Source organism: Felis catus, chromosome A1 (genome assembly GCF_018350175.1).
Source record: "Felis catus isolate Fca126 chromosome A1, F.catus_Fca126_mat1.0, whole genome shotgun sequence".
Lineage (NCBI taxonomy): Eukaryota > Metazoa > Chordata > Mammalia > Carnivora > Felidae > Felis > Felis catus.
Window position 1 is genome coordinate 9,621,038 of NC_058368.1, and position 26,669 is coordinate 9,647,706.

At 46.6% G+C, this 26,669-nt stretch overlaps 1 long non-coding RNA gene across 1 annotated transcript; it reads right to left on the bottom strand.

The window, feature by feature from the left end:
* Positions 1-327: 327 nt before the first annotated feature.
* On the bottom strand, positions 328-20,394 carry LOC111559516. Its single transcript, XR_002740522.2, has 3 exons — positions 19,835-20,394; positions 15,377-15,506; positions 328-481 (listed from the first exon to the last, which is right to left on the bottom strand). It is a non-coding gene; the product is annotated as an uncharacterized LOC111559516 (long non-coding RNA).
* Positions 20,395-26,669: the final 6,275 nt, after the last annotated feature.

Below are 26,669 nucleotides of genomic sequence, written 5' to 3' on the forward strand. Positions count from 1 at the left end.
GTATGTCATGCATTCTATTCTACATAGTACAGTCTACATAGTACATTGGTCTTATCAGGCTACCGTATCAAAAAAAACCATAGACTGGGGGCGCCTGGGTGGCTCAGTCGGTTAAGCGGCCGACTTCGGCTCAGGTCATGACCTCACGGCCCGTGAGTTCGAGCCCCGCGTCGGGCTCTGTGCTGACGGCTCAGAGCCTGGAGCCTGTTTCGGATTCTGTGTCTCCCTCTCTCTGACCCTCCCCCGTTCATGCTCTCTCTCTGTCTCAAAAATAAGTAAACGTTAAAAAAAAAAAAACTAAAAAAAAAAAAACCCCATAGACTGGGAGTCTTACACAATAGACATTTATTTTCTCACAGTTCTGGAGGCCGAGAAGTCCAAGCTCAAGGTGCAGGAAGGGTTGGGGGTCCGGTGAGAGCTCACTTGTTGGCTTGTAGCTGGCTGCCTTCCCCCTGTGTTCTCCCATGGCCTTTCCCCCGTGCTGGGGAAGGGGAAAGGAGTGAGGATTGCTAATATTTCTTCTGCTTTTCATAAGGACACTTGTCCTATCAAATTAGGTCTCCATCCCTCTGTCCTTAATTACCTCCAAGGCCCCATCTCCACCTCGAGTCGTGTTTGGGTTCAGGACTTCCAAGTACGAATTTGGCGAGACACAGTTTGGTCCATAACAATAGGATGCAAAGCACACACGAAACAATTACAGAGCGGCAAGGGGAAAAATAAAGGTCACGGCTAAAGGCAGAGTGCTGGCTATTATCCGTAGAAACAAGGAGCACGTTGCAAATACAGAGGTTGTTTTATTCATATTTTAAATAAGCTCTTCTAGCTAACATGCTGATATCTTGTCTACTCACCCTCAGTGGCCATCGTTAAATACAATGATTTTGACTGTGCAAGCCCAACCAGATTTTACAAAAAAGGGCAGGCTCGGTCAATATTTCCATACCGTGCCACCTGCGATGGTGGGGAAAATGTGACTTTGTAACATTCAACGCAAAAAGGCACACAGTTCATGAATGGCTCTGATGTCCTCTCCCTGACATTGGTTAGAGATCTTTGCTGAAGATTCAGTCATTCTGAGACAACTGGGGAAATTGGTTGCGTCTTAGATAATGTGGAAGAATAATCGTTAATTTTGCTGGATGTGATAATGATATTGTGGTTATGAAAGAAAATGAAGAAACATACAGAACTATTCAAGGGTAAAAAAGGAGGAGGAGGAGGAGAGAGATAGGAAAATATGAAGCAAATATAGTACAACATTCATAACTTGAACTGGGGGAGGGAACATGAGCTTCGTTATATGTTGTGCCTACTTTGTGTACGTTTGAAAATCTTCATTAAGTGTTTTTAAAAAGCATATTGGTGAGCACTTACGAAATGCCTAAAATGAGAGTCAGCCGGCTGCCTGCCGTTAGGGGTAGGTCTAACTTTTGCGATACCTGAAACTTTTACGATTTGGGGAGCACTTTGTAAGGAAGATCATGAAGACAACATTCTCTTGGAAGAGGCCTATGTAGTGAGAGGTCCTGATGCTTGAACTTCAGCGGATCCATGGTAAACCCTTCTCTGTCTGTCATGGGTTACGTTTGGCTGGCCAGTGATTTTCCCTTCTTCTAGTCCCCCCCCCCTTTTTATTATGAGCATTTTAAACATAAGCAAAAAAGAGATTAGACAAGGACCTTCTCTGCACCTATCCAGCTTCCATGGCTGACAGTCCTTGGTGAGTCTTAGCCTCTACTCCGTCCACTCCCCTCCACACATACTGTTATCCCAAAGCAAACATCTAGTATCATTTTTCTCTAAAATACTTCAGTATGCATCTCTAAAAGATAAAGACCCTTTCTTTAAAAAAAAAAAAAAAGTTTATTTATTTATTTTCTTTTCTTTCTTTCTTTCTTTCTTTCTTTCTTTCTTTCTTTTTCTCTTTTTCTTTCTGAGAGTGAGAGAGCACATAGGAGAGGGGCAGAGACAGAGGGAGACAGAGAATCCAAAGAAGGCTCAGGGCTGTCAGCACAGAGCCTAATGCAGGGCTCAAACTCACGAGCCATGAGATCATGATCTGAGCCAAAGTTGGACACTTAACTGAGCCATCCAGGCTCCCCATAAAAATGAAGACCCTTTCAAAAAACAGAACCACAACATCATTAGCATACCTGGAACGATAATTCCCTACCCAAGTCAAATTTCTCTAATTGTCTTGAAATATTTTTTTATAGTTTGTTTGAATAAGGAAGCAAATGAAACATATATTTCAATGGGTGATTATCGTGTTTAAGTCTCTTTTAATATGTAGGGTTGCCCTCCACATTGTTGCTTTTCCTTGCAATTGATTTGTTGAAGAAACTGGGTCGTTGTGTCCCACAGGGTTTCCCACAGTCTGGATCTTGCGAGTTGCATTCCTGTGGTATCATTTAGCATGTTCCCCTATCTCCTTCCTTCCCGTAAACTGGTAGTTAGAGCCAGAAGCTTGAACAGAGTCAGGTTTTGCTCTGTTGACAATAATTCTTCCCAGGAGTATACTTGTGTCAGAAGGCCGTGACTATATGCAGGTGTTGCGTACACGTTGCGAGATGCTGCTTTATCTTTACCCCAGGCCCACTCCACAGTTTCCCCGGCAGGCTCCCAAAGGTGCTGAACCATTAGAAGGAGTAGGCCTGGAAACACCCCAGACAAAAGACAAAGTGTAAGCCTCGTCCTAAAGGAGTTCATAGCGTGGGTGTTGTAAACGCATGAAAATAACAACAAAAGAGGTGTCCTAAGGTGGTACAAATGACTTGTGTAGAGGTCCCCCGGGAGTACCGAGGGGAAGACAGCCATCAGTGGGGACGGTCAGGGAAGAACTTTAACCCAAACACAGATTTTCTCCGGCTGATGTGGAATATTGTGGGACGACGACTGCTCCATAGTCCTGGTTACAAGTTGGCGTCCACCAGCCCACCTGGGCTTCTTGTCACAAACTGTCCTGTGCCTTCTTCTCCGCTGTGTGTGTCGGGCCAAAGTTTAGACAGGAGTAGGGCTAGAGTTACCCTTCCTGGAGACTCCATCCGATCCTCACAGCCTTAGGACAACATCGCTGGTCTCAGAGATACAAAGAATCCTGATGAGGCCGCTGTAATGCTGGAAAGGTGAGACCCCAAACTCTAGATAGTTCTTAGTACTTTTTACATTCCCAGGTAATTTCAATATGTGGACAAAATTGACTTTTTTTATTTATTTTTATTTTATTTATATTTTATTTATTTGTTTATAAATATTTATTTATATTTATTTTATTTATATTTATTTTATTTTATTTTTATTTTTTATTTATTTTTATTTTTATTTATTTATTTTTGATCCAGAGAGAGACAGAGCATGAACGGGGGAGGGGCAGAGAGAGAGGGAGACACAGAATATGAAGCAGGCTCCAGGCTCCGAGCTGTGAGCACAGAGCCCGACGCGGGGCTCGAACTCACCGACTGTGAGATCATGACCTGAGCTGAAGTCGGACGCTCAACCGACAGAGCCACCCAGGCGCCCCCAAAATTGACTTTTAAGGAACTGCCTTGAGTAGGTAGTGTCTAAGCTGTGACAGCTAATAAAAGGGGTATTTCGCTGTTCCAATAATCAAAGCCCGAGGCAACAAAGGCTAAAAGGGTGGTGGAGACAGAAAATGGGAAATGAGGCAAAAACTATTTTAGAGCAAGAATCTCAGGGAGGGGCTTAACATAACTCAGCTCTTGAGAAGGCTGAAAAAATGTGGTGCTACCTGAGAAACACAGGACAGTGATGAGAGGGGGAGGGGCCCTGGGTCCCCAAGGGATGATGATTGTTCGAGTTTCCGTGCTGAGCTATAGTTCTTGGCATCATGTCCAGGTGGAGGTGTCCAGGAGGCAGGTGGAGGCGGGAACTGGATCTCAGAAGGCAGAGTTACAAATTTTGCAGTCATTTGTACCCAGGTAAATTTGAAGCCTGGGGAGTTTAAAAGTCTTTCCCAGAATGCACTATTGTCCAAGGTATCACCCATTTATAACTGCTGGGGGTCCACAGGAATGACCGGAGTTCACGTTCCACCTCTGCCACCAACCAGCTGTATGGCTTTGTACAAGATACTCTGCCTCCTGGGCCTCAGTTTCCTTATGTGGAAAACAAGAATTATCATACCAACCTCTCTGAGCTGTTGTGAATAATAAGCAAGCAAATCCTCGCAAAGCACCTGGCATTCTACCTGGTGCAAAGCATGGCCTCAAGTCTCGTTAGATCTCTCTGATTTTGCTTCCCCTATCCCACACAGCTCCCAAGCAAGCCATGGCACAAGTCCTTTCCACAAGTAGCAAATGAGTCCCGCAACAGCACACAATCAATTTGCACTCACCTCAATGGTATTTGAAGATCAAATCTTGGCAGACCGATTTAATTCTCTTTGATAAATAGATAGGCCATGCAGATAAGGAGTGAGCGAGAGATATAATCTCTCCGTGCTGGAGTACGACCTCGGATTCCACTGCCAGTGACTTTTCATCACCGAGAGAGAAAGAAAGAAGAGAGGGGTGCCTAGGTGGCTCGGTCAGTTAAGCGTGCAACGCCAGCTCAGGCCATGATCTCATAGTTCGTGAGTTCCAACCCCGCATCGGGCTCTCTACTGTCAGCACAGAGCCCACTTCGGAGCCTCTGTCCCCCTCTCTCTGCCCCTCCCCTCCTCGCTCTCTCTCCCTCTCTCTCTGAAAAATAAATAACTATTAAGAGAGAGAGAAAGAAAGAAAGAAAGAAAGAAAGAAAGAAAGAAAGAAAGAGAAAGAGAGAAAGAAAGAAAGAAAGAAAGAGAGAGAGAAAGAAAGAAAGAAAAGAAGGAAAGAAAGAAAGAAAGAAAGAAAGAAAGAAAGAAAGAAAGAAAGAAAGAAAGAAGAGAAAGAAAGAAAGAAAGAAAGAAGAAAGAAAGAAAGAAAGAAAGAAAGAGAGAAAGAAGGAAGGAAGGAAGGAAGGAAGGAAGGAAGGAAGGAAGGAAAGGAAGAAAGAAAGAAAGAAAGAAAGAAAGAAAGAAAGAAAGAAAGAAAAGAAAGAAAGAAAAGAAAGACTTATTTCTAAGGGGCAGGTACCGAGAGCTGAATAATATCACCCAAAATGTGGCTTATCGATGACTCAGCCTCAACCCGGAAGTATCCTGCATGATCTCACTCTTGTCAGAGCTGGAGCCGGTGCTGAACATCTCTATCTTTACCCCAGTGATGTAACTGAGAACTTCCTAATTAAATCACAGATGACACCAGGTTGTAAGAGGGTAGGAATAGAAGTCAAAATAGCATTAACTGACTTAAGAAACAGTTCATGATGCGGGCGAGCTCCCATAGGAACAAGTGTCACTAGCACATTTTGAAACAAACTGAGGAGACAAAAAGAAGGATACGTGCTGACTAGTTCGCACGATCATCAACCAGTTTCACCCAGAGCTGTAGGCAGGTAAGCAACGCTCGAGTACGGTAGGGATGCCTGGGTGCCCCTGATGGTGAGAGAAGAGGGCAAGAAGGCAGAAGAAAAGAGAAGGAGAGGCAGGATGAGAGAGACAGGGAGAAATGATTGACAGGTGGGATGTTAGAGTGCTGTGATGTATGTTAAAAGTGGAAGGTTCTAGTTAATTGGAATCTGAGTTCACTTATACAGTCAATAAAAAATTTACTGAGCACATAGCGTGTGCCAGGCACTGTATCCAGAATCTTGCCCTCGTGGGGTCTTCTTCTTCTACCTGGCTTCTACATGTTGAAGAGCCTCTACAAGCCCTTAGACGTCTTCTCTTTCCGTCTATACTCACTCCTCGGGTGACGTCACCCACGACCAAGGATTTCCATACCACTCATCTGCCGATGACTCACAATTCAGTCCTTCCATCCCAGACCCGGGTGACCAGCCATCTACTTGTCCCTTCAAAAAATCACCGACTTGGGGCACCTGGGTGGCTCAGTCAGCTGAGCATCCAACTCTTGATTTCGGCTCAGGGCACGATCTCACGGTGCGTGAGTTCGGGGCTCCGCGCAGGCAGTGCGGAGCCTGCGTGGGATTCTCTCTCTGCCCCTCCCTCCACTCAAAATAAATAAGTAAACTGGAAAGAAAATGTTTTTTAAATCACAAACTTGGTTCATGTGAAGTGAACTCTGGAGGCTTCTCTCTCCCGCCCAAATCTGTCCCTTCTCCGGTCTTTCCCATCTGCATACGTAGCACCCAACGCGGCCCAAATACAGGACTTGTCCTGGATGCCTGCGTCCCATGTCCTGTTGCTTCTAATTCTCCAGGATCAGAATTAGATCTCACGGCTGAAAAACAACAAGACCTAATTATTTCACCTCCTAAAGATTACCGCACCCTCCCTGTTGGGAAAGGAGATGCTGGGAGGCTCTAGGACAGAGGTCGGGAGACTTTCTCTGTGAAGGGCCAGACGGTAAACATTGTAGGACTTGCTGGCCATACAGTGTCCGTCACAAACACTCCACGTGACCGCCGTAGCGTGAAAACGGCCATAGACGGTGACGAATGAGACATACATCAATGATTGAGGCTGTGTTCCGATAAAACTATTTACGGGCACTTGAATTTGAAACTCATATGATTTTCACATCTTCTCATTTTTTTAAACCACTTAAAAAGTTAAAAAAAAAAAAAACCCAAAAATTCGTAGCTCACAAGCTATACAAAAACGGAGCGGGCCAAGTTTGGCCTCTTGTCCGTAGTTTGCCAACCCTGAATCCAGGGGAAGCACGCGCAGACACGGTGGGGACCTGCCAGAAGGGGGGACAGTGACATGGGACTCCCCAGTGGACACAGCTGATGAACTGTGGCCTTCAAGCCCATCCTGGGTGGAGCGAAGTGTGGTGAGAGGGCTGTGCGGTGTTTTCTTCTGGAAGCAGGAAACACACAGGAACATAAGCCTGGGCCTGCTTCCTAGCTGGGGTTTCTGAAGGCAGGACCCTCTGTGATGCAGCCCCTGCCCCGAGAGGAGTCGATCTCAAAACTACTGTATTTTTATAAAATGGTGTCTCCCTAACTCCAGCTCTCTCTGAAGTAAACCGAAAATGTACCAACATGGTGACAAGTGACTTATCGGCACGGGGAGCTTCTTGTCTGGGTTTTTGGAGTATTTGTTTCTAAATTTCTACTATTGTTGGTGTCATTTAAAAAATATATTCAGGGGGGCTCCTGGGTGGTTCAGTCAGTTAAGCGTCCGGCTTCAGCTCAGGTCATGATCCCACGGTCCATGGGTTCGAGCTCCACATCGGGCTCTGCTGACGGCTCGGAGCCTGGAGCCTGCTTCAGATTCTGTGTCTCCCTCTCTCTCTACCCGCCTCCACTCATGCTCTCTCTCTCTCTCTCTCTCTGTCTCTCTCTCTCTCTCTCTCTCTCAAAAAAAAAAAAAAATATATATATATATATGTGTGTGTATATAACACACACATATGTGTGTGTGTGTGTGTGTGTGTGTGTGTGTGTGTGTGTATTCAGGGGCGCCTGGGTGGCTCAGTCGGTTAAGTGTCTGACTTCAGCTCAAGTCATGATCTCACGGTCCGTGGGTTCGAGCCCCGCGTCGGGCTCTGCGCTGAACAGCTCGGAGCCCGGAGCCTGCTTTGGATTCTGTGTCTCCCTCTCTCTCTGCCCCTCCCTTGCTCACACTCTGTCTCTTTCTGTCTCTCAAAAATGAATAGACATTAAAAAGAAATTTTAACTATTCAAATGAAAGAAGGTTAAGCACTGATACCAGTTAACAAGAGAGGCTGCAGGATGCCTATACCTGAGAGCTTTAAAACTATGACCCACCAGCCTCTGTTTTGGAGGTTTTAAGGAAGAGTCCAGCCTACCTCAAGAAGCTAGGTGGGATAGCCACTTGGAGTTTCCTCCGTCTCCCATAATTCCGGGGTACGAAAGGAGACAGATGCCCACGGGGATCAGCGTTTAGAAAGAGCTACCCTTCTTTCCTTTTCTCTGACAACAGAGACAGGGGAGATGAACTCCCCAAATCCCCGGGTAACACCGAATACCCAGCAAAAGGGGTTTCCTTTGAAATTACATCTGCCTGCAGAAGAGGGTCACCGAGCCTGCATTTTAATGCTGAGATAAGTCCAGCTATTAGAGCTGCTCTGATGCTAAAAGATTTTTGAAGAGGACAAAGCAGAAAGCTTCTCCATATGACAAAGAATTTGTCAGAAAGGACCGGGTACAAACAAGGTGCTGATGTATTTTTCCCTATAAAAGGGGTGGGTGCCCTTGAGAAATTGCCTCAAGTCCCTGAGAAGACACAGACAGCCTTTTCAGGTCGAAAGTTTCTCTGTACCGAGTGGCCACTGAGTCTCTCAGGATCTGTAAGTCAGGGCATCTTCTCTCCACCTTCTGAGTTTTCCCTAGTGCTAGAGAATCTGGAAATCCATATGTAATTGGCAAGCTGTGTAGAGGTCACAGAGGGCAAAATTCAGTGCGGTTTGCTCTTCCTGGGCTGATTTCAAATCACTGGATTACCAAGAGCCAACACTGACTTTTCGCCCCCAATTACACTGTATTTAACTGGTGTTTTAAAAATAACATGGAGATAGATAATTATGTAAGATCTTCTGTTTTCCAAAAATGTTTTCTGGCTGTCACCTTTTGCCGTCCAATCTTATCTCTGCCATATGCACAGCGCAAGCTTTGCCGCTGTGCTATCATTTATGCCTTGTCATTATCAATCAAGGCGTCCAGATAAGTTGCTTAACAGAGAAGCAGCAGAGCCCCCGCTAAGCCCGATCAATAACCATCCAGCCGAGAAAAGAATCTTCGTTCACTCACCCCCTTCTGTCCCGGACAGAACTAGGTGGCTTACGTTCGCAAGCAGCACACTTGCAAATAGCTTCTCTTGGCTGAATGTGCTTCTCGCTATTGCAGGATCAATAATGATGAAAGGATAAATACAGAAAAAGAGCAGCATCGCTTCTACGATCCCCCCCCCCACCACCGCCCCCCACCGGTTGGGCACCCACCGTGTACCTGCCGCGGAGCGTGCGTGCTCCCCTCCCCCAACAACTGCACAGGCACGCATTTTTCATCCATTTTTACAGCTATGTAAACTAAACTGCAGGAAGTTAAATAACTTGCCTCGGCTCATACTTCTGGTATGAAGTGGAGGCTGGCTTCAAGCCCAGCTCTATTTGCCTCCAGTGCCTCGTTCTTCCCAATCTTCCACAACGCCTCCCTCAGTAACTAGCCGGGGCTGACCGAGCATTTTCCGTGGCTGTCCCTCAAGCACATTTATTTGCCTCTTTATATGACCCCTTTCCCACCTCTTTCAAAACTGTTGCTTTTTCACTGTAATCGCACAAGGAAGACTTGAAAGAAAAATGTCAAGTTGGGGGTGTCCCTCTCTTCCACCACTGGCTTTAGTTTTTGTATTTTCTTCCAGTCTTCGTCCACGCAGATTGAACTGGTACATCGTTCTCAAATGCGAACAATTTTATCCCCTTTTTGCACTTAACATTACACCATGAACACATTCCTATGTTTGGACGTCACCATTATAGTTAACTAATTTAACAACTGCAGACAATTCCATTAGGTTGATACACCTCAATTTCTTAAACCATTTCTCCTATGTCAAGTTGGTTGTTTCCCTAATATAAGTAATGTTACAATAATTTTTTTTAATGTTTATTTATTTTTGAGAGAGAGAGAGACAGAGCATGATCGGGGGAGGGGCAGAGAGAGAGGGAGACACAGAATCTGAAACAGGCTCCAGGCTCTGAGCAGTCAGCACAGAGCCCGACGCGGGGCTCGAACTCACAAACCGCGAGATCGTGACCTGAGCTGAAGTAGGACGCTTAACCGACTGAACCACCCAGGCGCCCCTAAATTTTATTTTTTAAGTAATATTTACACCCAAGGTGGGGCTCGGACCCACAACCCGAAGATCAAGAGTCGCACGCTCCACCAACTGAGCCAGCCAGGCGCCCCTACAATAAACTTTTTTCCCATACATGTGCTTTTTCCTCTTCCTGGGAATTTTCTTTAGGCTAAATTCCCAAAACTATAACTACGAAACCACAGGGGTTGCCTGTTGTACGTTTGACCCTTGTTCCTCCATCTTGAACACGTGAGCTTCGACCTTCTTCTCGTCTTAGGAACACAACCTACCAGAGCCAGATTCGATTCAGCGTTTCGTTTCCCTCACGCCTGGTGGGCGCTGGGTTAAAGTGGAGGCTGCTGACACTCACAGCTGTGGCCAGTTGGTGACTGGAAGCTGCACTTCAAGAATTCTTATGTTTCCCTTTCAAATACAGGCCAGAAAGATTAAAAAAAAAAAAAAAAAATTCTCGTGCCGGCAAGGGCAGGAAGAAACAGACACGCTAATAAATTTCACTGAGTATCAACCGGTATAGCCTCTCTGGAAGGCAGTTGGGCAATATGTCGAAAAAGCTCTAAAAATGTACAGATGCCTTAATCTAACCGTTCCACCTTAATAATTTATCTTAAAGGGGAAAAGTCAACGATAGGTACAAATATTTAGCTACGCGCTGAATCTATAGCATTTCTTTACAGCATCTCTTTCATTAGCAAAAATGGAAATAAACGTATATCCAAGAACAAGGAAATGGCTTAAAAAGGCACGACACCTAATGGGGTACTGTGCAACCATTTAAAACTATAATTGTAGGTGAGAGGTGCCTGGCCAGCTCAGTCAGTGGAGCCTGCAACTCCTGATCTCGGGGTTGTAAGTTCGAGCCCCACATTGGGTGTAGGGATCGCTTAAAAATAAAATCTTAGGGGCGCCTGGGTGGCGCAGTCGGTTAAGCGTCCGACTTCAGCCAGGTCACGATCTCGCGGTCCGGGAGTTCGAGCCCCGCGTCGGGCTCTGGGCTGATGGCTCGGAGCCTGGAGCCTGTTTCCGACTCTGTGTCTCCCTCTCTCTCTGCCCCTCCCCCGTTCATGCTCTGTCTCTCTCTGTCCCAAAAATAAATAAACGTTGAAAAAAAAATTTTTTTTTAAATAAAATCTTAAAAAAATATATTTAATAAATAAATAAAATTATAATTGTAGATGATATAATACACTAATGGCATAAACACAGGCTCATACTATACTTAATTAAGAAACAATCTGCAAAACGGCACTCATTATATTACCTGTTTGTGTAACACAGATAGATAGGAATAGTTGTAGAAATGCTCCAGTTGCTAATAGTGTTTATATCCAGATAGTGAAATTACGGGTGTCTAATGGCTTTGCCTTTTTATTTTTTACACCACAGATATTACTGCTTTTGTAATTAAAAAAGCGAGAGAGAGGTTCTTATTTAGACCAGCTTCTAAAGCCTGCATGTGCACAAAAAATGTTTTCCGTACTCCACCCAGCTGGAACAGGGACAGAAAGAACTGTCTGCGTCATCCTCTGGATTCTATGTGTGCTTTATCATCCATCCATGCAAATATCAAAGGAACAGACAAGGGATTAGAAGTGTACCATGACTGGGGTGCCTGGATGGCTCAGTCAGTTGAGTGTCCAGCTCTTGCTCTCAGCTCAGGTCATGATCTCACAGTTCGTGGGCTCGAGCCCCACGTCAGGCTCCGCACTGACGCTGTGGAGTTTGCTGGGGATTCTCTCTCTCTCTGCCCCTCCCCCCGCCAAAATGAATAAATAAACTTTTAAAAAAAGAAGTGTATGATGATGAGTGTAAGGGAACTATCATTCTAGGTCTCATTCAAAACACCAGTACCCCCAGTTCAGCAAAGGAAGCGAAGGTGATTCAACTCCTCTACCAGAGACCTATAGACAGCTGAGGTCAGCAGGAGGCAGGCACCATGAGGCGCCATCTTGGAGGCGGCCTACCGCATCCCCCAGTCAAGATGCCGCAATGCTGAAACCCCTCAGCGAGAGAAGCGGGGGGCCCCGGAACCTAAAGCCGCCAAAACGAAATGAGGTTGGAGGACCAGGCTCGCAAATGCATCTACAACATTTCCACCAGGTAAATTTTTAATTGTATGAACACGAAACAACAGACAACACAGTAAATAAAGAGCTTACCAATGCCATTAGATTAGAGGTACCCGGTACCATACAATTAATTTCCATTTTGTTAATGCTTTGCTTTACCAGAACCTTTTTCAGGGTTCCTTGCCGGGAGTTCCAAGGAGATTTTCATAAATCTGTTCTGCTCAGATGCAAGCACTATACACATCAAGAAGGTTTTTTCCTCTGCATCTGGTCCCACGTACGAGGGCCACTCCCACTGATTTCCTCTGAGTCTTGCTCTGATCAATGCCCTACATTACCTTCCACTACCGCCTTGGCTTCCTCTTCACCTCCTTTTCCATTTCTTGCTTCCGACTCATCGTTTAGATTGTTGCCAACAAGACTGACAATCTCGCTACACCATCCCCTAAATTCTAGACCCTAATCAAAGGTATCAAGGAAAGCGAAGAGTAGAATTTGTACAAGAATTAGTGTGGCCCTTTAAAGTCTTCTAGTGACTGGAATGTAAGCTTGTTGTATACCCTCAGGGCTTAAAGCAGAGTCTTTACTAGCCTTGTTAACAAATAAATGAATTAAGGATGGGAGGATTCACGTAAGCTTACTGGCCCCAGTTTGGCAAAATAAAAGTCAGCAACTCTATGTTTTCCCCTACCCCTACCCCATAAGAAAAAAAGGAATTCTACCCGTGAAATTGTGCAGTCTGGGGACCCTTACTGGGCCCGGTACTGCCATCATGTCATTTGTACTGTTACTACCAGGACTGTTCTGCCTCTTGAGGTCAGAAGACTACGTAATGCATATCAACTCTAAGAGGTCCACATTAGGAGGCTTGAGCCAAGTAAGAAGAAACAGAGAAGAATCTTATGGATGAGATACAGAACGTGCTTAGAAGGGGAAGTAGATGGGAATGCAAGCTGGTGCAGCCACTCTGGAAAACAGTATGGCAGTTCCTCCAAAAAAAAAACCAGTATGGCGTTGGGGCGCCTGGGTGGCTCAGTCGGTTGAGCGTCTGACTTTGGCTCAGGTCATGATCTCACAGCTCTGTGAGTTTGAGTCCCACATCGGCCTCTGTGCTGATGGCTTGGAGCCTGGAGCCTGCTTCAGATTCTGTGTCTCCCTCTCTCTCTGCCTCTCACCCACTTGCATTCTGTCTCTCTCAAAAATAAATAAGCATTAAAAAAAATAAATAAAAAAAAATAAAAAACCCAGTATGGCATAGAACTACCCTACGACCCAGCAACTGCACTACTAGGTATTTATCCAAGAGATACAGGTGTGCTGTTTCAAAGGGGCACATGCACCCCCATGTTTAGAGCAGCACTATCAACAATAGCCAAAGTATGGAAAGAGCCCAAACGTCCATCAACTGATGAATGGATAAAGAAGATGTGGCTTATAAAATGGAGTAGTACTCGGCAATCAGAAAGAATGAAATCTTGCCATTTGCAAGTAATGGATGGAACTAGAGGGCATCATGCTAAGTGAAATTAGCCAGAGAAAGACAAATATCATGACTTCACTCCTATGAGGAATTTAAGATACGAAACAGATGAACATAAGGGAAGGGAAGCAAAAATCATATTAAAACAAGGCAGGGGACAAAACAGAAGAGACTCTTAAATACAGAGAACAAACTGAGGCTTGCGGGAGGGGTTGTGGGTGGGGAGATGGGCTAAAGGGGTAAAGGGCATTAGGGGGGGACACTTGTTGGGGTGAGCACTGGGTGTTATAGGGGATGAATCACTGGAATCTACTCCTGAAATAATTATAGCACTACATGCTAACTAACTTGGATGTAAATTTAAAAATAAATAAGTAAATAAAAGGCAAAAAGAAGTGGAAGAAAAGTTGTACCATGGGGAGAATTTACCTGCTTACAGACCTGGGTAAGTCCAAGGGACCCGGTGGTGGGCTCTCCTATCCTGGTAAATATGGTAATGTCTAGCACCAGGATAGCAAGATGTACGTGGAATATTACTCGGCAATCAAAAAGAATGAAATCTTGCCGTTTGCAACAACGTGGATGGAACTAGAATGTATTAGGCTAAGCAAAATAAGCCAGTCAGAGGAAGATAAATACCATATGATTTCACTCACATGTGGAATTTAAAAAACAAAACAGAAGAACATAGGGAAAGGGAAGGAAAAATAAGAAAAAAAGAGAGCGGGAGGCAAGCCATAGGAGAACAAATACAGAGAACAAACTGAGGGTCACTGGAGGGAAGGTGGGTGGGGCATGGGCTACATGGGTGAGGGGCATTAAGGAGGGCGCTCGTTGGGATGAGCACTGGGGTGACAAATCACTAAATTCTATTCCTGACACCATTATTACAACATGATAACGACCTTGGATTTAAATGTTTTTAAAAATTAAAAATGGATAGCAAGATGTGTAAGCACTATATTGTCCAGAACTCACCCACTGGTCAAGTGACAAAAGCTGAACTCAACCAAATTGGCTTAGATAAGGAAGGGGGGGACTGGGAGGCAAGGATTTGAATGCCCTCCGAATTCTTTCTCCCCCTCCTTGTCTCTGCTTTTCTCTGTGAGAGGACTGCATTCTCTCCTCCTACAGAGAGCTCTTCTTCACACAACATGGGAGTCCACCTCACTGGGTTCGCAGTCGAACGACTCCGCGACCAGAGAAGAGACGGTTCTTTGGCGAGGCCCTGTGAGGAACGTCCAGCATTGGGACTCTGTTGGGTGACATCCATGTCTACACCAGTCATTATAACCAAGAGGCCAGCTGTGCTTACGTAGTCTCCCTAAGCCTCACTTCCCTCATCTTTAAGACAGGGAAAATGTCAACACCGGCCACAAAGTGTTGCTGTGAAGGTTGAAATAAACTAAATGAGACAGTGTATATCAAGTCCTGAAGCCTGTACTGGGCACATAGTGACGGTTCACAAAGTCCATTGCCTGTTTCGGCAATCGTTAATGCTCTGTGATCTGCTCAACATGGAGACCAAACCACAATGATCTGGTCTTCCATTCTTTTTTTTTTTTTTTTTTTATACATTTTTTTTTTCAACGTTTATTTATTTTTGGGACAGAGAGAGACGGAGCATGAACGGGGGAGGGGCAGAGAGAGAGGGAGACACAGAATCAGAAACAGGCTCCAGGCTCTGAGCCATCAGCCCAGAGCCTGACGCGGGGCTTGAACTCCCGGACCGCGAGATCGTGACCTGGCTGAAGTCGGACGCTTAACCGACTGCGCCACCCAGGCGCCCCTCTGGTCTTCCATTCTTGCCGACGCTCCCGCATTCCTACAGCCAGACTGGAATTCTGTTGAATCACATACACAAAACCATGCATTCTGGAAGGTGTGGGAGGGTCAACAAAGGCCAAAACCAGAATCGCATAGTTTAGGACTTAAAGGAACTCCTTGATATTGCAGATAATAAAACCGTACCCTTACCTGGCTAGGTATAGGCAGCAGGCGCAAATTGGTGCCTAAATCCTGTCATGGAGAGCTTGCCCACGGAATCCGCAGGCTGGAAAACTAGTTTCAGCAGCTGTGGATTTGCTTCAAGGCCTGTTTCTTCCATCTGTAAAATCGGGATAGTGTTATTCCCCTTCTACTCCCACACTAGGGTGTGGTGGGACTTAATGAGGCGCTGTTGGTAAAATGCTTTGGGCTGGGCTAAAGAAAGTGCTGTGCAAGCACTCACATTATCACACGGACCCTTGGTGGTCATGCGTGTTTGGAATAAGAAGTTGGTTGGCACCACTTCAGAGAACTGCTAAGAAATGTAGATATACTGGGGCGGCTGGATGGCTCGGTCGGTTAAGCGTCCGACTTTGGCTCAGGTCATGATCTTGCGGTTCACGGGTTCGAGCCCCGCATCAGGCTCTGTGCTGACAGCTCAGAGCCTGGAGCCTGCTTCCGATTCTGTGTCTCCCTCTCTCTCTGCCTCTCTCCCAGTCATTCTCTCTCTCTCTCTCTCTCTCTCTCTGAAATAAATAAACACTAAAAAAAAAAAAGAAGAAAGAAATGTAGATATACTAAATGGTCTTCAAGACTAAAACTAAATCAGAACAGAAAGGTTGGCCAACTCACTACCCTGTCCTAGTAAGACCTCATGCCTAATCGTGTTGACATGACTTCCCTCGGAGTACTACCCATGGGGACTGATGACCTCCCCACACCTTATTTGAGCTTAACTTTTCTTTTTGCCCCTCAAATCAAGCATCATTTCCTTCGAATGAAGTGTCATCCTTTCTTCTGCATGTGAATCCTGCATGGATTACCATTGTGTTAATAATATACGAGTCACATGTCAATAAAACTTGGGGAAAACCCCAATATATGAGGAAAGGTAATTATGTGCAGCTAGTGGCTCATGAAAACTGATTGTGAAATTTGTAGGAATTTTTTGAGCCGGTTGTGAAATGCAGCCAGTTTAAAAACTAAATTACATATGCCTAAAATATTTTAAATTATATTAAAAACAAACCTAACAAACTCTCCGCACTTACTATTCATAGTAATTTTACAATTATCTACTCTGTTGAGGTCATTTAGGTCTACTGTTCACAGCTACTGTGCCCACACGGCGGAAATACAGATAGTCCCCAACTGACAACGTTTCGATGTAAGATTTCTTGATGTTATGACGGTGTAAACGCAATTCTCATCTGATAGAAGCCAGGCTTCAGATTTTGAATTTTGATCTTTTCCTGGCTTAGCGATACGCAGTACAATCCTCTCTCCTGACGTTGGGCAGAAGAAGCTCCCAGTCAACCCCGCGATCACGACAGCCAACCACCCATACGCTGGCAACCATTCGGTCCCCAGACAACCGTTCTGATTTTCACTTTCTGTACAGTATTCAGTAAGTTCCATTATATATTCAATGTTTCTTATAAAACAGGCTTTGTGTTCAACGATTTTGCCCGCTGTAGGCTCATGTAAGAGTTCTGAGCACATTTAAGGCAGGCTAAGCTATGCTGTGAGGACCAGTAGGTGAGGTGCATTAAATGCATTTTCAACTTACAGTGGGTTTACCAGGCTGTAACCCCACTGTAAAGTCAAGGCAGATCTGTATTATATAATGATATGCAACTTTGCATTTCTTCCCATCTGCATGTTCAGCGATGTCCTTTCGGTAGCTTGAAATTAGCCACAGTAGGAGTATTTATACCACAGAAACTGGACTGCTACAAATCAGGGCTCCCCCTCCCCCCAAAAGCCAGTTGCCAAACACTTAGAAGCACACCCTGTCTAGACCCATAAGGACAAGGAGAAGACAGGCGCAAAAACGACAGCAAACAAAACACGCAAGAATCTTCTGGAAACGAAAAAAGCAGACGAATAAGAGGTAATTAATTTAGCAGAGAAGACAAAGCCAACACCAAGGCCACAGAAAAGGGAAGCCTGTAAGAAGCAAACTAGCTACACCACAGAACCTCACAAAGAAACAGAAATCGGTTCCCTCTGTTGCCGAACGTGGGCGCAGGTGTGCGGAAATTTGTGGAAGGGGCACTGAGGCTCCCCACGGTTTTTCCTGCACCTGTGCAGCCGGACCACTGCCCCTGCCCAGCCCTGGGAGAAAAGGTTGAATCAGAGATCATCTGCACCGTGGGCACAACGGAGGGCTGGCATGTGACTGACACACTACCAAAACGAGGTTAAATGACAGTGTGCATTTTAGATTGTAAGATTCCACAGTCCCCTTCACCCTCTTGGCTCCCAGGACACTGGCAATGAGGCTTATACTCCACAGGCAAAAGAACAGATGATCCGGTTCTGGGGAAGCCAACCAGTCCAAGGGAGAAGACTTACGGAGACCAATCCAGCAGGATTCCCCCAGTGAAGCATCCAGATCACTGCAGAGTCACGGACAGGGAGCCCTCTGGTCCAGAAGCTTCGCCCACGCACACGTCCCTTTAGTGGCAGCAGTATATCGCCAGACATTGGAGGGAAGCCTCTCACATGAAGAAAAATTCGTTCCAAGGTCTAGTAATACATTCAGACAAGCTATCGAGCGCCACAGTAGACTAAAGACATTTACAAGGTCTCCAAACATTTACCTGCCACAGGCCTTTCTCAGGAAGATGTGCTCCAACAAAACAAAGAACGGACCAAGAAAGAAGACAGGAGCTCCGGGGAAACAGAAGATCCAACAGAGAAAAGAAGAAAAGAGAAATCCCAGGACGATGTGGAAGGGACACTCTGAGATGGCAAGTGGGGTAGGCCCAGGAGAACCCGGCGCTGAGTTTGGAGCAGGAAGACAGCCCGGGGGGGGGGGGTCCCCACGGGGAAGGAATTGCAACTGAGAGATTGCCGATGCGTTCACCACACTGGGGAGAGCCTGGGGATGAATTACTCATAAATACCCCCCCCAAAACTACACAGTTAAATAGACCAGGCAGTTATTAGCTCCAAAAGGGAAAAGACGTAATACAAGAGCAGAAATGTAATTATAGTACACTGTGAACAATATTAACACAGTTAAAATAACGTATATACTGATCGGTGATTTAGCCAGACATTGTGATGTCCCCTAATTCACGAGATTCTACAATGCACATATTTTTCACATTTGAACATCCTGAAAAGCAAACTGAATCTTGTAGTCAACGTGATAAAGTATGGGATCAGGGGCTCCTGGGTGGTTCAGTGGGTGAAGCGTCTGACTCTTGGTTTCGGCTCACTCGCGATCTCATGGTTTGTGAGATGGAGCCCCAGGTAGGGGTCTGTGATGACAGCATGGAGCCCCCTTGGGATTCCCTCTCCCCCTTCTCTCTCTGCCCCTCCCCCATGCACAGGCATGCACTCTCTCTCTCTCTCTCAAAATAAATAAATAAACAGACATTAATTTGGTTTTGAAGTATTGGATCATAGTGTCATTGAAAGCACTTTTGTTCTTTTGTAGTGACTCATAAATAATGCTCCATCGTATAATGGATGGCATCTAGGATGAGAAGAAATACAGGACCTCTGTTGGGAAGTGAGGGAGAAGTTGGGGTACCTGTGTCTGGGGGGAGGACGAAAGGGCTAAAACCTCATCTTGCACAGAAATAAGTCAGCGGATGATTTCTTTCTGGTTTTGTGTTTTGTTTTGTTTTTAGTTAATTTGTTCATTTTGAGAGCGAGAAAATGCACAAGAGGGGGAGGGGCACAGAGAGAGGCGGACAGAGAGAGGGGGCAGAGGATCCGCAGCGGGCTCTAGTGCTGACCGCAGCGAGCCCAACGCAGGGCCTGAACTCACGAATGTAAGATCCTGACCTGAGCGCCGTCTGACGCTTAACTGGCTGAGCCACCCAGGTGCCCCAGGCGGCGGGTGATCTCTAAAATTAACAAAGATACAGCTTTATAAGCATATTATCCAGCAATGATCGCTGCGCATACCTGGAGTACAACTAAGATCATAGACAGCTGTTGGCTCCGGGAATCAATAAATGGAGAGAAGAATGGGGGGGGGGGGGAGACTACTGTGTTGTGATTTCTTTATGCGCCTCGTAAACATACGAATTTTAAAACTCTTTATACATGGACCGAAAGTGAAAGTACTATGTGTAGAAATCAAAGGAATGAGATGAAGCTCTCCACTTCAAGCCTTCCCCCGGCACAAGTTTTCAGACTGGGAAAATCAAAAGGGATCTTTAAGGTCTCCCCCTCAGGATGAAGGGTCTAAGGGTCTAATCCGGCCCCCCTCTCGTGCGTGGTCCAGGCTGGTCTGGTTTGCAAGGCGCCTGGGGGGCTGGGGGGGGGGGTAGGGGGACGCGCACCTGGTTTCACAGGCCCCCACTCGCCTCCCGCCTTAGGAAACTCAGCCACCTGATTTTTCACGCTCGGGAGATGAGCTGGCTGGCCTTGGGTGAAAGTGGAAACCGCGGCGCACACGACACATTTTTCACAAGCTCGTGTTACCTCGAGCCCTTGAGAATGAGAAAGGAAGCTGGCGGTTTGGCAGGTGTGGAAGCCCTTTCCCACAGACATCTGTCAGTGGTTCTGGAAGCCCAGGCCCCTCCTCTTTACGCAGGAAGAGCCCCGGATTCCCGGGCTGAGGCATCCGGTCCGCCGGCACGTTGCAGCTGCTTGTCACCGGGGAAGGCGAGGGGGAGAAAGCCGGAGAGGGGTTCCTGCTGGTGAAGCAAGACGTGCCTCCGCTTCCGAGGTCAGACGGGAGCTCCTTCGGGCAGAGGGGCGCCTGGCCGCGCCCGCGGGACGCTCGGGCACCGCCTGCCTCGGCAGGAGGGAGAACGAACGTGCGCGATTCTGCCAGGCTGCAAGAGGCCACCGGTGCCAGCCGTGATTCGGCACAAGCACGTTGGGGCAGCGCCAGGCGGCGGGGGAGGCGCCCGGGACCACCGGCTCTTTCCCCACCCCCACCGGGACGGCGTCCAGCCGCTGCGAACTGCGGCAGCCACACCACGTGCTCACGTGGGAACGATTCCGCACCGGGTGGTAAACAGCCACGGCCGCGGCCCCGGCCCCTCCCCTGGCTGCCCCACCCCCACCCCCACCCCCGCTGCAGCCGAATTGGAACGTATGGACCAGCAGAGGGCCTCCCGGAGCCGGCGCTGGAAGCCGGGCTCTGATTGGTCAGGCCCGCCGGTTAAATATTTTAAATAGCACTCCCTGCCACCAGATCGCCCAGCCAGAGGCCAGAAAGCCGGCTTCCTGCAGAAAGCCCTCCACCTTCCCCTCCGTGCCTCCGTTTCTCCCTAGCCCGGAATCTGCCAGCTTAGGACACCTGGGAGTGTCTTTTGCAGCAAAATGGCTTTTCCTCTGTGCCAGCAGAGAAGCCCCTTAACTCATTCCCCTGGGGACCTTGATGCTCCGGACTGCAAGGAAATTTTCCTATGTGCCGCTTCCTTTTACTTCCCTAACTTGTTTACCCCGATGAAATTAGGTTAACACGGTCGGGGAGAGCAGCCTAAAAGGGGAAAATAAAGTTACCGTAGGCAGAAGGGCAGCGTCAGGGCCACGTACTGACGGGGAGAAACAGCCAGGGCCAGGGTGACGTGCACAGCGCTGCTTTGCTGGAGGCCTCTGAATACCCACGTTCTTTAATCCTGGCTGCCCGAGGCCCCCTTTGCCTCTGCCTTCCCACCTCTGTCAGGGGCCATTCTGGTTTCCAGCCCCTGCGGGAGAGGGATCCCCTGGGCCCCGTGTAGGGCCCAGGCTAGGAGACTCCTGGCCCTAAGGATGTTCTGGATCCTCTTACATAGCTAAGGGGAGAGGACTTCCCTTTCCCCAGAGCGGGACGTTTAACTGGTCTCTTACCCGCTGGTGGAGGCAGGTTCAGGTGTTATCAGTCAAAGAAGAAGCCCCAGGTCCCCAGGCTCAGTGAGGGCTCTAGTCCAAGGGTACCCCACAAATAGTCTTTGGCACTCACGGGTGTGCCTTATGAGCTGGAAATAGTCCGGTCTCTTGCATCTATCTCTATAGAAAACATTCTCATCTTTCAAAATGACAAGGCTTGGGACAATTGAGCAAAATGGTCATTTTTGCTTTTGCTTTTCGTTTTGCTTGTTTTTATGTGCAATCAAAGGCAGCCTGCAGAGTGGAAAGGGGCAGCCCAGTAAGGATGACACAGAAGACAGAGTAAGTCCTTAATCCTTCTGGCTGAGGTCACCTCTTCCTGGAATGAGAAAAATAGTTGCTGACCGCCTTCCTCAAAGAATTGTCGTGAGTGGCACCTTCAATCCAGTTGCGAAATGCCTTAAAAAGTATAAAGGAGCCATGTGAACGTAAGCGATACTGGTTTTCTGTCTTGTTCCAGCAAATTCGTGACTGTGCGTAGGGAACATTCATGCGGTAAAGTCAGGCCATCAACGCTTAGCAAAGCTTGCCTTTTCATACGCAGGCTCAGTTCCCTCTTGGTCCATATCCCACTCAAGGTCCTTCCCTCCCCCAGATACCCACTGTGACATACCCTCACCAGGTAGCCACTAAGCTCCCACTGAGTGCTCAGGACAGGGTCTCCCCGGGCAGGGGTGCGTGTCTGGGAGCCCTCTCTCCCAAGCCCCACCCTCCTGCTGCACCTCAGCGGGCGGTTATGGGTCTGCCGGGAGCAGGGCGCTAAGATGACAGGGGCAGAACCGATGGAAATAAGAGCTTGTTTCACCTGGAAAAGAGGCAACCAGTTGAAGGGGCCCTGGGAGAGGTCTTGAAAGGCCTGCTGCAGCAGAAAAAAAGATGAAAGTATTTTGTACAGTTTTAGAGGTAGAACCGGGTGGGCCCTGTCCTAGGAGTTAAGAGGTCAGATTTTTTTTTAAGCCATCTTAACCATTTTGAAATGTACAATTCAGTACCATTAAGTATATTCACATTGTTGCACAACAGATCTCGAGAACTTTTTCATCTTGCCAAACTGACCCTCTCCCCGCGAAACGTGAATTTCCCCTGCCCATCCCCCAGCCCTTGGCAACCATCTTTCTCTTTTCTGTTTTTATCGTTTTGACTGCTTTAGACACTTCACGTGAGCGGAGTCACACCGTCCCCATCTTTTTGTGACCGACTTATTTCTCTTAGCATAACGTGCGTAAGGTTCATCCATGCGGTAGCATTGTGTGAGGATTTCCTTCTTTTTTAAGGCTGCGTAATATTTCACTGTGTGTATATACCATATGTCATTTGTTTCATTTGTTCATCGGCGTGTGGGTCATTTCCTGTTGGTCATCGTGAATAATGGTCTAAGGAACATAAACGTACAACTCTCTCTTTGAAATCCTGCTTTGAATTCTTTTGGATATATACCCAGAAGTGGGATTGCTAGATCATATGGTAATTTTATTTTTAATTTTTTTAGGAACTTCCATACTGTTTTCCATATGGCTGCACCATTTTACATTCCTACCCACAGTGCACAGGGTTCCAATTTCTCTGCCTCCTTGCCAACAATTGTTATTTTCTTTCCTTTTGATAATGGTCCTCCTAATGGGCCTGCGGTGATATCTCATTGTAATTTTGATTTACATATTTCTGATGATTAAGGATATTGAGCATGTTTTTATATACTTGTTATCATCTGAATATCTTCTTCAGAGAATAGCCTATTCGGGTCCATTGCCCATTTTTTAATCAGGTTATTTGGGGGTTTTGTTGTTAATGTACGGAAGTTCCTTATACATTTTTGTTTTTAATCCCTTATCACATACATGATTTGCCAATATTTTCTCCCATTCTGTGGGTTGCTTTTCATTCTTGTTTCCTTTGATGCACAGAGGTTTTTAAGCTTGATATCGTCTCATTTGCCTATTTTTGTTTTTGTTGCCTAAGAAGAAATATTTTTTTCTTTTCAAATTTTTATTTAAATTCTAGTTAGTTAGGGGCGCCTGGGTGGCGCAGTCGGTTAAGCGTCCGACTTCAGCCAGGTCACGATCTCGCGGTCCGTGAGTTCGAGCCCCGCGTCGGGCTCTGGGCTGATGGCTCAGAGCCTGGAGCCTGTTTCCGATTCTGTGTCTCCCTCTCTCTCTGCTCCTCCCCCGTTCATGCTCTGTCTCTCTCTGTCCCAAAAATAAATAAACGTTAAAAAAAAACAAATTTAAATTCTAGTTAGTTAACATACGATGCAGTATTGATTTCAGGAGTAGAATCCAGTGATCATCACTTACATACAACACTCCGTGCTCATCACAACAAGTGCCCTCCTTAATGCCCATCCCCCCCCTCTCCCATCCCCCACGCACCTCCCTCCATCAACCATCAGTTTGTTCTCTGTAAGAAGACCTATTTTTAAAGAAGTTTTTGTGTATAAATATTGATTGATTTTGAGAGAGAGAGGGAGCACACGTGCACACGAGTCGGGGAGGAGTCGTGAGAGGTGGGGAGAGAGAGAGAATCCGAAGCAGGCTCCGTGCTGTCAGCACAGAGCCCAATTCAGGGCTCGATCTCATGAACTGTGAGATGATGGCCTGAGCCAAAAATCAAGAGGAGGAGGGTTAACTGACTGAGTCGCCCAGGCACTCAGTTGATATATTTACAAGGTACAACATTTCAAAAGAGAAAGGGAGGCAGGTAGAGATAAGAGACATGTACATACACATACAAACATACCTAGATATATTCATATACATATGCACATAAAATTCTCCCATCCATCCAACACCCAGCCTCACAATTTTCTCTCTCAAAGGCAACCAGTTGCCAGTATCTTTCCAGATAAAACCTAAACATATATTTGTGTCTACCCTCCTTTTTGAATTGTATAAATGTGATATGTGTTATTGAGCCCCTTCCTTTTCCTCATGAATCAGCATGGCCGGGGTCAGAAGAACCAATATAAAGCCTTCCCTGTCAGCATTTGAAAACAGTTTTATTAAAAAAATTTTTTGTTAATGTTTATTTATTTGTAAGAGAGAGAGAGACAGAGTGCAAGTGGGGGAGGGGCAGAGAGAGAGGGAGACACAGAATCTGAAGCAGGCTCCAGGCTCCGAGCTGTCAGCACAGAGCCCGACGCGGGGCCTGAACCCACAAACGGTGAGATCAGGACCTGAGCCGAAGTTGGACGCCTAACCGACTGAGCCACCCAGGCGCCCCAAAAATAGTTTCTTTTTTTTTAAATTTTTTTTTTAATGTTTATTTTTGAGACAGAGAGACAGAGCATGAACGGGGGAGGGGCAGAGAGAGAGGGAGACACAGAATCAGAAGCAGGCTCCAGGCTCTGAGCCATCAGCCCAGAGCCCGACGCGGGGCTCGAACTCACGGACCGTGAGATCGTGACCTGAGCTGAAGTCGGACGCTCAACCGACTGAGCCACCCAGGCGCCCCAAATAGTTTCATTTTTTAACAGCTGCCTGATTTTCCACAAAACAGATCCTGCTCCATAATTTGTTTAATCAGTCCCCCAGTCAAACATTTAAATAATTTCCAGCCCTTCACTCTAATGAATATCTTTGCACACATGTCTTTGAACCCATGGGGACTGTATCTACAGGATACGGGATACAGGTTAAAAGTGGAATTGCGGGTCAGAGGCTTTGTGTATCTTAAATTTGGTTGGTATAGTCACAGAGAGGGTAGATCTGACCCCAAAATAATAAAGGATTTTACCAACCAACACTGCCCGAAGTGCTGTGCATTACTCTATGAGGTTGTGAGTGTCTGAAAAAAAAACAAGAACAGGCTATGAACCAACTTGTCTAGAATGCCATTGGATGTACTCAAGCGTTGTAAACTCTTTGACCGCAAAATTCCTTGCAACACTGATATGGTAGCTTCCTAGTAATAGGAATAGCCCAAGAGACTTGATATAGTTTTGTTGAAGATTGCTCAGTGGTAAAGCAAGATGTTGGCTCGATTTGCACTGGGAGGTCCATGAAGGATGCACGTTCATGTTAACTATGGCCAGAAAGGTCCTCGAATGAAGCAAGGCTCTAAATTAAGGCCTCCCTGTGGTATGTCTGTCCCACGTGGCCCCGGGCAAGTGGTTAGAAAGGATATTTGGAGGAGTTCCTGTCCTTTCCATCCATCATTACTCATGCCACACATCCAGAACTCCACATGTGGAAAAGTGCTCTGTGGCAGACGTGGCCAAACAGGAAGTGCTGTGTCATCGACAGCCATTAGGTCGGGGTCCTCAAAAGCAGGAACATAACACACTGGTGTGTTGGAATGCAACGTGAAGGGTGTATTTATTGCTCTTGCTAAAGAACCAAGGTTTCTCCGGGATGGAAAGTTCCCTACCTTACGTCAGCTCATTTCGGTTCCGGGAGTTGGGTTTTTTTTTTTTGAAAGATCTTTCCTGAATACCCAGAACTGAAATCTATTCCCATTATTGGTTTTAGTTTCTCCTCTCGGAGCCACCAAATACAAAATTTTTCTTCTTCTGCCTTCCAGGCCCTCAGATAGCCGAGATCAGCCAGTAGAGGCGCACTCCGTCGTCTCTTCTCTGGGTTCCTTCTCCTCGTCTTCCACCCATTTCTTATGTGTCATGTTTTCCTGTCTTAATTGCTCTTTTTGAACACCTCCCAAGTAGTCAAAGGCCCCTGACGGTGTGCTTCCCAGAACTGGGCCTGATCCTGGCCAGGGAAGAGCAAGATGGAATCATTTCCTTGTTTTTCTACACTCTTTTAACAGTGGAGCCTAAAATCAGCATGCCAGGGCTCTCTTGCTTTGGCCTGCCATGCCTTTCCACCTTTTGGGGTAAAAGTACCCTGGTTTCCCAGTAGGGAATTAACTCTTCCCCCATTCTGAGAAGTCCTGAGGGCCTGTCAGTCAAAGATTTTCCATGACCTCTCCTACGGGAAGGATATTGGTGCATAAAACCCAATCTAGGCCATTCAAGCTGGCTCCTAGGGTTTGGAACCTTTGAGAAAATAACAGAAAACACTGGAGCTTAGAAGTTCTCATGGAGGAACATAGAGTCTGCCATTTATTCCTGCTAACAGCCTTCCTTCTTCCCGAGGCCTGGCTCTTCAGTATCCAACAGCCAACACTTCCATCCCTTTCTAGCAAAAGTCCTTTTCCAATTAAGTTCATCAGAATCTCTTTCAAGTGCTTGCCACCAAAAAACTCTGACACCATCAGGTTACCTTGTTTGGCCACAGTCCCAGCAGGGGGCTCGTTGTGGGCCAGACTCCTAAATCTGTTTCATGGCCTGTTTCTGCTCATGACACTCTGGCACCAAATGAGTGTGGGTTTTTCCCCCCACCGAACAGTTCCCCAGCTCTCTGGACACCAGCTAGGTGTTCTACAATTTAATTCCAACACTCTGTCTCCAGAGTTAGTACAGACCCCACAACTGAAGGGTTCAGTC